This window comes from Kogia breviceps, chromosome 18, assembly GCF_026419965.1.
Source record: "Kogia breviceps isolate mKogBre1 chromosome 18, mKogBre1 haplotype 1, whole genome shotgun sequence".
In the NCBI taxonomy this organism is placed as follows: Eukaryota; Metazoa; Chordata; class Mammalia; order Artiodactyla; family Physeteridae; genus Kogia; species Kogia breviceps.
Window position 1 is genome coordinate 42,970,603 of NC_081327.1, and position 13,841 is coordinate 42,984,443.

Genomic DNA, 13,841 nt, shown 5'->3' on the forward strand with positions numbered 1-13,841 from the left:
ATTGCTCCAGACAGTGCTACAGCCAGTTCTCTCACTAAAGAACATCCCCACATAAAGAAGCAGGATGGCATTGACCATGCAGTGCACCTGGGGAGACCAGACCAGAGTTCTTGCTGCCCTGGCAACACCAATATGAATATGCCCAAAAGGGTGGACGAGGTGGGTTGGCAAAAAAATTTTATTGGCTGGGACTTCCCTGGTGGTCCAGTAGTTAAGACTCCACGCTCCCAATGCAGGGGGCCCGGGTTCCATCCCTGGTCAGGAAACTAGATCCCACATGCCACAACTAAGACCTGGCACCGCCAAATAAATAAATAAATGTTAAAAAAAAAAAAGCTTACTAGCAACAGTTGCCACCTCCAATCTCCCTGTGGAGGTGGGCTTCATGCCCACTCATGTCTCCTATGCCCTCCCTTCAGCATCCGTGGCTTCATGACCTCTGCTGGCAGGCAGGGCACAGAGACCAGGTGATCTGGAACCTTCTAGTGAGTCTAGACCAGACTTGAGAGTAAAAGCAAAAAAAGAATGAAATAAGAGGATCCCTTGTGAATGGATCTGAGTCCTGAATCTCTTCCCAACGTGGCTTTACATTTTTCCTACAAATATTTGGATCTGTGCATAGCAAGTCTGATTTCATGGAGCAACTTGCTCTCTCGATGACCCCTGGGTCCAAGAGTTGGCTGGAGACGGAAACGACTGGCCAAAGCCTGGATGGATTCAGCTGAGCTCAGTCCCTGAAGGCTTTGTTCTTCAATCTGTTTATACAGTTTCCCGTAGGAGTATGTAATTTTAATCAGTAAATATCTCCCTTGATTTATCACCTTCTATTGACATAGTGGTAATTCAAGCAGTGGAACTAAAGCTGGGCCTGCTGTGTGTTTTTTCTCCTCATTGTGCCCGGCCTCTGTTTGATTTTTCTCCATCCTCTTAGGTAGTTGGTCCGCCTCTGACACTCTCTGTGTGACCGGCTGCAGTCAGGGGTCAGTGGGTTCCCCCTTCCAAAGAGCAGAATATTGTAACCAATCACGATGCTACCCCATGTCAAGTTTGCAAAAACCAGAGCAGACAAACCACAGACTGATAGGACCCAGTGGATTTCATTTTTAAAGTAGAAATCCAAGATGCTTATAAAGAACACTGTTATCCTCTCTGGCCCAGAGACAGTTTGGAGACTTAATCCACTGATTTAGTATCTCTGAGTTGAACAGGGAGATCCTCTATCCCAAACCTTCTGGAGCTGCCAATTTCCACATTAGTGGATTGATCTCTCTGTAAACATGGGGTTGGAAAAGGCCTGGTATTCAGTTCTACTTTTTATTAATGCATTTATTTATTTAGTATTTATACTAGTAAATGGGTAAAAAAAAAATTCCTTGGGCCCACTGTATTTTGATTTCAATGTCACATTTGACCAAAAATGATCTCCCTGCTAGCCAGCATAAAGAAATGAGGCCTTGCTAGTCATAGAGCTGGGTGGATTCAACACTGGCTTGATATGCTCCAGGGTTCTGGACTAAGCTACTGGTGTTCGTAGGTGGACTAGAGCTAAAAGGAAAGGCTTGATGTTGGAGGACAGGGTCTAGATTCCCAAAACATCTCAATAAACTGGAATAATAGGCTGCAAGTTCAAAGGCCAAAATCAATGAAACGTTCTGAACTTTGGTTCCCAAAATCAAATGCCAATGCCCTGAACAAGGGCAATCTGTTTAAGTGTAAGTTTTGTGAGACTTTGTTAGAAGTTTAGGGGTCCACAAACTCAGTAGATGCTAACTGTGTGATCCATGGCTGCCAAAGTACTAATGAAAGCTTAGGTTGTGTTGGTAGGAATATGGTTTCCTCCAATCGTCATCTCACTAGACTTGACTTTCATTGAAGTTTTTCATCTTTTTATCCCCTATAGTAACTAGAACAGTGTCTCCTATCACAGAAGCTTATTTAAGTGTCATTTGGATAGATGGATGGTTGGATGGATGGATGGATGGATGGATGGATAACAAGGGAAGAAAGTGACCCACTGGTCAACACATATCTAAAGTGTTATGTTCAGTTTTCAATGCCAATTTTAAGGGTGGACGTGAATAAAGTAGAAAGTGTCAAGAGAAGTATTCCCAGAGAGTGAAAGATTTGGGAATCATGCCCTAGGTGAAAGAGTTGAAGCAATTGGTACATTTAATCAGAAATAGAAGGCAAAGGAGTCTTTGGGAAGGAAGGCGCACTGGGAAAGGGGAGAGAAATGTCATCCAGGTTTAGAATTGTGAGGGCAGGTACATATGAGAGGGATTACAATAATTTACATTGCTTTAGAGGATACAGCTAGAAGCACATGGTGCATACCTACAGATATCTACCTAAAGACAGGTAGGTTTCTGCTCAGAACAAAGAGGAAAGAAATCTCCACCAGTCAGAAGGGTTCCCTGGTGCCTACTAGGGAAGTGGCCTGATTCTACCAATGGGTCTTTCTCTTTCTGATGGTTATAAGCAGCCCCCAACCAGAACAGCTCCATCCCTATGATGTCTCCACAACTAGCTGTCAATACTCCTTTCTCAGTGCTTTAATTTAATAGTGCTTTACCTTACATTTAGTGTATACGTCTGTCTCCTTCACTAAGTTACAGATTCCTTGAGAACAAGGCCTGTGCCTTTTGTATTCTTTATACATAGTAGACACTTAATCAACATTTATTTGTTGAGTTAACTACAACCTGGCTGCCTCTTTGATTCAAGTGTAATACCAAAAAAAAAAAATTGTTTGGTCTAGCCTGAGATCTGTGGAAACACAGAGGGCTCTGGAATGGCAATATAGCTGTGCTGGCTTTCCTCCAAAGTTCTGTATTTGGGGGAAGACTCACCTCTGAATCCGTTCTTCCCATCTTTAAAGTAAGGATACTTGTATTCTTGAGGTTTACAATACTGTGTACGTAATGTTTCATATTCTTTCAAATAGAGGTAATCTGTGAATTTAAGGTGCCATTATAATGATATATATATCACACTAAAGAAACGTTTTCTTCTTCCTCTTTACCATCAGCATTCTTTTTTGTTCCCAAAGTTCCCACTATGAAATTCTAGAAAATTCATTTCAATAAAATCATTTTATCCGCTACCCATCCAAATGTATGTTGGGTTGCCCAAAAAGCTCATTCGGGTTTTTCTGTAAGGTGTTACGGAAAAACCCGAATGAACTTTTCGGCCAACCCAACATAAACCAGTGGAATCTCTTTTGCATATAATGGAAGAGATCTTTATTTTCTTCTTCTTAAGGGAATTAATAACTATTGGGGCTTTTCTCAATAACTCAAATCACTGAATAGTTTAGTCTGGGGGATATCCAGATTTCACCGTCAGATCACATTAATGGAACAGAGTCTCTCAAGTGTGGTGGTAGACGCGTTTCCACGACTGAGTCACACCAATGGTGCAAATGCAGGTGGGACCAGGAATGAAATGATGAAGACAGTTGTCCTCAGGCTTATTCTGTTGGATGAAAAGAATGACTCTGATGGAAGCCTTGTGCTATTTCTCACGATTACGTCATTGCCTTCATAGTGTATTAGGTTGCAGGGTGGGGCTGCACCAGCACTTCAATATGAAAACTCTTCTGGAAGCTCAGTTTGTATCAAGCCCACATTTCACCACACTGCCACCCTCTTTTCCAAAGGTGGCAGCTATCTGGTGAATGGTAAAGTAAAAAGATTTCCAGAGAAGTAATCAGTAAAGTGCACGGAGGCTTAAGAACAACAACAACAAAAAAAGACAGGCTATCAGTCAATAAATAATAAAAACTTTAGGCGAAGACGTTTTCCTTCTTAGTGTTCTTGGCTATGAGAACGCGGGATTCATGAGGACAGGTCAGGTTACTGCGTCTTAGCTCGTATTACACAGTTTCTATATAATACAATGGACACCCATAATGAGTGGTGAGAAGGATCAAAAATGGGGACTATCATTTCCTACTATCACTTTAGGCTTTCAGGTGGGGCTGTAAGATACCTGATCTTGGGTATTCGTGGAGTAATCGCATAGACATTGATCTCTTAATGGTAGATGATGAGTTAATTCATCCCCAAGCCCTCCTAACTTGGCAGATGAGGAGTTATTAGTCATAGAACTCACTCTGGGCATTGCATATTCTATTTTTTATTATTTACATATAAATGAAAGTGTGAGCCTTTCACAGGAGAAACTGGCCCACAGGCAAGAGCAAAGAATGGAGTGGTGGTGGAGGGATGTGGCAGCCCCTGGAGGATTCAGAGAATTTCTGTCGCCAAGAGCCCAGGGTCAATACTGGCAAAAGGATGAGAGAATAAATAAATAAATAGAGGAATTGGAGAGGAGAGTGCGGCCCAGGAGACAAGGTGGCTCGAGGGGGGCCCTGGTATTAGAAGGGGAAAGGTTAGGAGTTTGATTCATTCCTATTGACTCAGCAAATGTTTCTTGTGCTAGATCAGGATATACAGACCTAACCCTGCCCACAGGTAAACAAATAATATGTAATGACAAGTGGGAAAAAGTGGTATGAGGGAAACAAATAAGCTATTAGAGGAGAAAATAATAGGGTGGGGGGGGTTAAAAGGATGGGAACCTATTTGAATAGACTGGTTAGAGAAGATCTCTAGGGGAGTTGACATTGAAACTTAAACTTGAAGGCTAAGAAAGAAACAGCCTTACGGAGATAAAAAGGTGAATGGCGGGTGTTTGTGAAGGCCTCAAAGCAGGGAAGTTCTTGGCAAATTCAAAGAGGTAAATGGAATGGCACTTGCATTTATTGAGCCCCTATCACAGTCAGACCCTGGTTTAGGTGCTTTATGTATTAAAGCATTTACTCCTCCCAGCCCTTTGAGTAGACATTGTTGTTGTTCCTGCTTTATTGGCGAGGAAGATGAGGCTAGCGTGTCTGGAACACGAAGCGCCAAAGAGAGGTGGCTCAGCATCAAGTTGGAGGAGGAGGCAGGGCCCACGCAGCAGGCCAATGGGATAAATCTGATGTGGGTTTTCCGATGAGATCCCTCTGGCTGCTCATTGATGAGTGGACTGAAACAGGGCCAAAGAGCAAATGGCGGGACCATTTAGAAGGGCTTCGGGTTCCAGGCAAGCAGGGATGTGGTCGGGCCAGGCAGGTGGTAGAGGAGATGGTGGGAAGGCGTAGCTTCGAGGCACGTTCTTGCTGTGTTGACATTGGAGAGGCAGCCAAACAGCAAGGACACAGAAAGAAAACACGTGAACTCGAACCTCGTACCAGCTGCCCTCCACCACGATGGAGAGGAAAGGGAGCGAGAGCTGAGAAAGAGACACTGGGAAATTGGGAGATTTTCAGGCACCTAACCAGGATCCTGACTCGCTGTCAATCCGACTTAAATACCCGTTGCCTGCATGTTGTGTGGTTTGGCTGCCCTAATTCCTCTCTCGTTTTTTTTGTCAAATGGACACACACATACACACACACACACACCCCTACATGGACCCCTCCTGATCCAATGAGCGCTTAGGAACAGTCAACAAGTAAGGCTTGTCTCCATGCAGAGGAGAGAGACCTGCTACCCAGAAAAAGAGAGAGAGAGGAAAAAAAAAAAAAAAAGAAGAAGAAGAAGCAGACTAAGGTGTGAAGGCAGCTCACCTGGGGAAAGCAGGTCCAGCTAACCTCAAGCCAATCATTAACTCTGCCCGGGGTCTTCAGGACACTCACACACTTGGGAATTTTAGGAGCCCGGAAACTCAGAGCAAAGTTTATTTTCAGAACAAGGCCTGAAGAAGGAAGCAAAGGATCAACAGGGACCAAATGTTTTAATTATTTGAAATGGTTTCCACCGCCACACCATTCCCCAAGTGTTAGAAAGAATGGCCGGGAGGGTTTACGGGGGACCCTTGCCCCCCAGCTCACTTGCACCGGCCCCACGCACCCACTTGCATGACAGTTCCTTAGCGGGATGGGTGGGGTGTACTCCTGGCTGTCTTGTGACTGTAGCCAAAACTGGGCGTCAGAGCCTGGTGAGTTTTCTGGGCGGCCGTCTGGAACCGTCCTTGGCTTCAGAACAGTAGCCACAGTTGATTCTCCAGAGACCGCCTCTGAGTTTCATGTGATACAGTTCTTCATCTGGGTTTTATAGAGAACAGGGGTCTTGACCCTGGAATGGAAGAGAGCGCAGCCTTGTTAGCAAACTGTCCGGGGAAAACTTAAAGGAAAACGAACGCGGCGGAGGCCAGGGAAGCCAGGAGGGTTGAAGGAATACAGGCCTGTCACCCAGCACGGGGCCCCATCAGACGCCCCGGGCGTGGCCTCCAGACCAGCAAATCAAGTCCAGATAGCTCGGAGAGAGCCAGAGGAGAGGACAGACGTGTCGGGGGGGGGAAAAATAACTGCTAAGATGATAAAATGACAGAGGATACAACAAGCCGCGGCCCATCGAAGATCTCAGGAAGCACAGCTGGGAAAAAGTACAAAAGTCCTTCAGTGTGAGGTAATGAGGCGCGTCTAATTATATTTAAGAAAGAAACAGCAAGAAATGCTTTCAAAGCCCTCCCCTCTTTCTTCCCTCACGAACCGAGTCCAAATCCCAAACGGAGAGACACCGTAGTTTCAGAGAAAGTGAGGAATTTCCGAGAGCATCACGGGAAACAAGGTTGTGATTTTCCCAGAACTGAGAAAAACTATCACACCAACCCTTCCCCGCCTGCTCCCTTTTTCCCTCTCCAAAAGAACTCCCATCAGGAAACGGCAGGGGGAGGAAGAAAAAAAAAAAAAAAAAAAAAAAAACACCAAACCAAACAAAACTCAGGCAGCCCCACCATGAGAAATCAAGGCAGTCGAAATGACATTTGACACCGCCAGGCCACAGCTGAAGAACAAGGGAAAAGTTTTAGGGTGACTGTCACTGACCCATAGTCTCTCACTCCTAACCTTGCTCTCCAACATATGTTTCTCATTTCCTTGCTTATAGCTGGTCCAAGCTAATGATATGTGTTTTGGCCGGGATCCCGTGCTTGGCATACAGCCGGGCTTGTTCTCATTGTCCGGGCTACTTACAGAAACCTCTTTCTCTGTCTCTTTCTCTCTCTCCAAAAACCGGCTTGAAAGAACAGTAAATATGCAAAACAGCCCCCGTGCTCTATACAGCTACCATCTTGAACATGGCCCCCTCTACCCTAACACACCCCATCAATAAAAGCCTAAAGAGACCATCCACGGGTGAGGGGTATGTTCAACACAAAAGCAGTGGAAATTCAAACAAATTGGCCCATTAGAGTCTCACACGGCTATAAATACAGCTCAGCTTGGGCTATTTTGAGGGACGGTGGCATGGGAAAGTTCGGCCTGGAATCTTGAGTTTGTCAGAGGAGACGGATCTCTCCCAAGACATGGGAAGAAGACGGAGCGCTCGGCAGGCCTTGAGGAAGGAGGACATGGATGCTGGTCAGTTCCAGGGCAAGGCTAAGAGCGGACAAGGAGGCACGTCCAGGCCTCGCCTCTGTTCTCCAGGTCTGCCGGCCTTGCCATTGGAAGCATGGGCTCTGGTGTCATTCAGAGTGTCCATAACCTTTAAGAAAGCTGAACATGCCCTTTTGCTCCCCAGAGGTCAGTGGGCCGTTGCACTCTTCCTGAAGAACCGGGCAGGCTGGTGGAGGAGGGGTGGGAACAAGAGTGGCCAAGCAAGTCTGGGCAGGCCCCAGGCTGCGACCGGCATCTCTGGCTGACCCAGAAGGGAATCCCGAGAAGCCCCTTTTTGCGGAGCAGACCCCAAAGTATGGCGCCCATTACATATATATTATCAAATCGGGGCACAGTTGCATGGATTTTAGGAAATGGGGACCCGTGCATGCTGTTAGCAGAATAAGGAGGCAGACAATGCCCATGCAGATGTCGAGAACTGCTTCCCATTTCTCCTCAGGGTGTGTCAACAGGAGGCAATTAACTGCTGACAGTTAGGCATGAGTAAACGCAGAATACACATCTACTTATGCATTGCATACCTGCCTACTTTGGGGAGAACACAGACCACGCCTTGCAGTGTCACTGCTGGGTCTATCTGACCTAGGTTCATGGACCCCATATCAATTGCTCTTCAGAAAGCACACCGAGGACAACTTTGGAGCTACTCATTCGGTTAATAAGTTTGAGCGCCTACTGTGTACCAGACACTCTCCAAGGCTGGGGGGTCACACAGACATAGCCCTGACTGCCAGGATTTTCAGCCCCGGGAATGCATTTAATCTGTTCTTGACCCTAGAGTTCTCTTGACCGCACATCCCATTTTGCCCAGGACAGCCCAGCTGATAGCTGTTGTCCCAGTGCGATTATTAATGGCGCTTTTCACTCTCCAAGTTGTCCTAGTTTGGATAATAAATTCTACGATTACTTTATCTAGAGTCCCTCTTTCTGGAGTGCTCTTTTGGGTTTGAAATCTAATACACAGAGAGAAAGGTGCAAAAAACCATAGCGTCCTCTATTTTAGAGGCTCTTTGGAACTTGCAAAAGTCAAGAGAGGGTTCCCAAATTGTCAAGAAAGTGGCTTTAGTGGATTAAATTTTAATTCGTTCAAAAACCAGCTCTACTGCATCCTGGACTTGAATCCTTGCCACATGCTGCAGTTGGGTCTGTCGTGGCAGACCTCGTCTGCTCTGGATTTTCCATGATGCATCTGAAACCTCAAAGTGACTGCCCTCTTCCTCCCAGCATGGGGACAGCCGGGGCACACGAGGGCACTTGTCCCCATACAGCCAGGAGGGGAAGAGCCAATTCATGTTACCATGACAACACCCTTTCCTGAAAATCTCTGACTGACACTTCCTGGGGAGACGGGAAGTAAGGACAGGAAGACACCAAGGTCACTCTCTTCCCATGTCCAGCTTTCCCCACCTCCCGGACTTGTCTGATGTTTGACCTTTCCTAGCCCAGCCTTTCTTCTCCCATTGCCATCAGCTTTTGTCCTGGGGGTAAAAGTAACCAACTGCTTCTGTCCCCTTCTCCACAGCCAGCCATTGGAGCCCCCCAGATGGTTCAGTAATATGCCATATAGAAGTCACGAGTAAGGGAAAGCTGCCTCAAAAAGTTAGGCGGCTGATTCCAAAGTGAAAAACAAACAATGCGTGGACTGTCTGCACTTTTGTAATCAACATTATGACATTAATAATCATTCACTAAATGTTATTGAACACTTACTACATGCCAGGCACTGTGCTAGAGATTGTGTATAGGGTATTGAATGAAATGGATAAGGTCCCTGCCTTCTTGGAGCTTACTTACAGTGTCCCGAGGGAGACAGACACGAAAGGGATAATCCCACAATAAATCCATAACTACAGAGTGTAGTGAGTACTACAAAGGGAAGGTACACAGTGTAGGAGAAAGTACAAGGAGGACTAGTTTCTATTTGGGTGAGTCAGGGAAAGCAACGTTAATCTAGGACCTGAATGATGAAAAGGAAGTAGGCAAAGCAGTCCATTTATGTAGAGTCCACGAGTCTCCACCGTCTTGGGCACCACCTTTATGCATTACTCGAATATTTCACTTCGAGACTAGAAGAGTTCTGGAGGTATGACCTTCAAACCTACATATTGATAACCTGCATCAAAAATAATGCAAGGGGTAATAATCCCTCACTTCTAGGTTGTTAGTTGTGTGTGAAGTTACTTGTGCAGGGCTTGAAATGTAGAAAGTAATCAGAGCATGGCACTGACCTCTCTGGAACTATTTTAGCAAATGTAGGATCTCTCATATCTGAATCCCCAGCAACTAGCATGATTCCAAGTATTATTACCGTGTAGTATTTTATGCATTAAATGCTCAGTATACAATGAACGAATAAAGGAATCAGTGAACCAATGAATTAACTTTTATAGGAGGTCTTCTATGGATCAGGCACCGTGCCAGGTACTTTCACAAATATCCTCTAATTTCAACACCATGACATTGTTGTACCCATCTCAAGGCTGGGATTCTAATGTGCCAAACCAAACAAGAGCTCTGAAAATAAGTATAAAATATAACCCAAATGAAGTTTGGAGAAGCAGATAAAGCAGCAAATGCACTTCCAGGGGCATTTTGAAATAGCAAGCAAAGATGCAAGCCAATGAAATGAAAAGGTACAAATGCTCCAAAGAGTCATAAAAGTGGGATGAGAAGGAGGCTTTAGAGGGAGAGGAGGTGTGAGGCAAAATGGTGGGCAGCATTGCTAAAACCTGGAGCTGCTTTAACAGCCCACAGAATGTTTTGTAGACAAAGATGATGCAGTTGCATCCTGTCATCCTTGGGACATGTGTTGGATACGCCCCTAAAAGGCTAGGGGGTGTGGGGCTTCCCTGGCGGCTCAGTGGTTAAGAATGCACCTGCCAGTGCAGGGGACACGGGTTCGAGCCCGGGAAGATCCCACATGCTGCGGAGCAACAAAGCCCATGCGCCACAACCACTGAGCCTGCGCTCTAGAGCCCGTGAGCCACAGCTACTGAAGCCCACGCGCCTAGAGCCCATGCTCCGCAACAAAAGAATCCACGACAATGCGAAGCCCGCGCACCGCAAAGAAGAGAAGCTCCCGTTCACCGCAACTAGAAAAAGCCCACGCACAGCAACGAAGACCCAACACAGACAAAAACAAACAAATTAATTAATTAATTAATTTTTTTTAAAAAAGTTAAGGGAGGGGGGGAATTGGGTTTGAAGAGTATGGAGATAAGCGAATTCAGGCTCCGTGGAACATTTAAGTGCAGAGAAGCTTCAGAAAAGAGAATGTTAAAAGGCTGGCATTTACTGCGCAGGTGGTAGGTAATAGGGCCGTGTTCTGAAACAAAGGTAATGAGAAGTATGAAGTCAGAAGTAGCTCCAAATCTCACTGGCTTAAGAAAGGACATTGGGTAAAGAAGAAAACTAAGCAGATGATTTTATTTTAAGAGGTTTCTCTAGTCTAAAAGAGGCAAGTCTTACCGTCAACGATTTAGACAAAAGAAAGTTTAAACAGAGGTAGTGTATTTCATCAACGATGGCAGTGGGGAACAGAAAGTCATTTTAGGGTCGGAAAATCTCTACATTTTAAAACCATTCACATTAAACAGGGGATGAATGCAAAAGGGAAATGTCTGAAAAGGTTCAAGGGGGTCGGAAAAAACCTGAAAGCAAAAATAATTGCCTCTTGTAGGGAGCTGTGATTTTCTAGAGGATTTTCTGCAGAAATGGACATGGGTTTAAACTCGGTGCTCTTCTGTTGAATTCCTGCAGTTACCTGAGATGAGGACAAGTTCCATAATTGTTCTAACTTTATTGTTTTTCTTCCACAAACCTGTTTGTGAAAGTGCCATAAAATTGTCTTACCTAATGCTCTCAGTTTCAGGAAATATGATATACAGCAGATCAGGAGAAATTATTATTTTTTTTCCTATTCCACAGCCTCTTGGCACAAGTTCAGCATGGAAATGGTTAAAATATCAGCACATTTCACTGGTCTTGGGTTACTCATAAACATTCAGCAAAGCAATTTCACTCAATCGCACATATTAACTGCTTAAGTTCTTCTCTCTGAGGATGTGGACTGTTATTTTATGCCAAAAGTCCTGTAATTAAGTTTGACATAAGCGCATGGATTAAATATGTGGTTGGGGGGGGGCGGGTGGAGACGTGGAATGGAAGGTTTTCTCTCCTCGCCTTTTTTGCCATATGGAGACTGTAACCAAATAATGTGCAAAGATTTTTAAGAGAATTTCCAATCTTACTACTCAGAGTTGTTTATCAGGTAATTCATAAGGCCAGTACAGTTACAAAACCAGTTTTTCTTTCCCCCAATTTAGCAATAAGAACAACAACAAAACATTCCCCTTACAGCAGTCCTGGACCCTCATAGTAGCGTCTTTATAAGGCAGAGAACAGAACAGCTACTAGAAATTCTTCCAATGGGCAAGCGACTGTGGCTGTAGTTTGGAGCTAATTTATCAAACTGATCTAATTCAGCGTTATATTTTAAATGCTAAAACCATGATGAGAGTGCTGTGCATTGCATTGCTTCATCAATTGCATGAAGGTAGGCAACATTCGGAGGTACTTCATTCTAAGGTGTCCAGATTTTCCCTGTCTGAAGGGTCTTCAGGTGACTCTGAAAAGGCCTGAATCACGTAAGCAGCATAATAACAACTGTACTTTCAATTTCTGGCCGTATTCATGAAGGTTTCTTGTGGTTTCAGAGAGGAATGCTCTTGTTCCTCCCTTCCTAAAAACAGCTGGAAATAGCTTTTTTCAAATGTTTGAAAGAGAAAACATCCTCCTTGAGTTTCCCCCAAATCGGAGGGAGCATGCAGGAGATTAACCCTAAAAGTCGGGCCACAGGCCACCTTCCAGCTTCCCTCCTGGTGAATTTGCTCCAAAGCTCTTGCCCAGTTCCAGATCTTTCTATTCATTGGTTTCACTGAGTTGATTGCCTTCTTGGTGGCTTTGTCCTTATATAAATTCTTTAAAGTATCAAAAAAATGTTCTCCAAATCATTGCCAGGGTCAAGTACTTTATACTTTATACTGTCACTGGGGAAAATGTCATTACAGTCATTCCCAGCTACCTTCTGATTTGTCTCCGACTCTGAATCTTTTCCTTTCGGAGGGCTACAGTCAAGGCTGTTCATAACTTTCGAAGCCCTGTAAATCTGCATGTTGCGCTGACTTCTAGGGTGGGCTTCTGACCATTTTAGTATGTCCATTTTTATTTTATAATAAGTAGCTCAGAGTGAGTGCAGTGTTGAGATAAAGCCTTGATATTTGCCGCACAGGAGTGACAATAATTTACTTAGGGTCCACACAGCCCTCTATTTGGGGCAATATCTACCTCATCGTTCAAAAGCCCATCCCAAGCCCTTCAGGAATATTCCTGTTTCTTAGTTTATCTTCCTTGTTTTATAACTTATATTTCTGCTCATTAAATTACATAAGCCTGTTACTAGGCCCACAGCCTTAATGTCTTCCAGGCATTCTGAATTGTACTATACTCTTCTTTATTATCCCCAAGCTGGTGCAAAATATAATTACCTTCGACTCTACTATCCATGTCATTATTGGGAAATGTCCTGTTCTCTTAAATGGCTTTCACTTTTTCCTTGATATCTTAGGCAGTTCTTTCTATTCTCAAACCTTACTCTCTAGGGGGGGATCAGTTCATAAGATTTGCCCAAGAGAGGTAATGAAATGCAAAGCCCTGCCCCAGAGCTGAGCTCTTACTTTGGTCACGAGGAGTGCAGAGAAAAGACTCTAGTGGGTTGCCTCTCACTGAGTCCAGTCCAGTGACTTGAGATTAACGAGACTCAGCCAGACTGCTCTGAGAGAGGTGGGCACGTTCTGCTTTCTAACCATGTCTGGTTGCATTTTCCATGGACCCAAGTCTGCCATTTTATTTTGTCAATATCCGATGCTTCCATAACAACTCCAAAAAGAAGCAAAAGCCAGGCCAGGACGCATGTGAGTTTAGGCTAGGCGCCAGGCTGAGTTGCACGTAGCTGATTTCAGTGGGGCTGAGTGTGGTAGGTGAAGAATGCAGGGGCTCTGGCGTAGTTGTGTAGTCGTTCTTGGAGGCCTATTGAAACCTTTCTGCACTTGCGCCTTTTCTCACCTTGGTTCCCACATAAGAACTTATCCCCATTTTTCCTCTGAGATGCTGTCACACTTTGCCTCCAGGCTGAGGTAATTCCATCATGGACCATACATTTCTCCTCTACTTCCTATCTTCCCTCTGACATACCTGTAGGCCTGAGAACCTATTAGGAACTTTTGAGGACTGTGCTCACGGCTTTCTAAATCTGACCATAACCATGTTAGAGAGAATGGTCATTTTCCCTGAAGTTCATGCAGAGGAGTTTTTGGTTTGTCTTCTGGAGAATGATTCA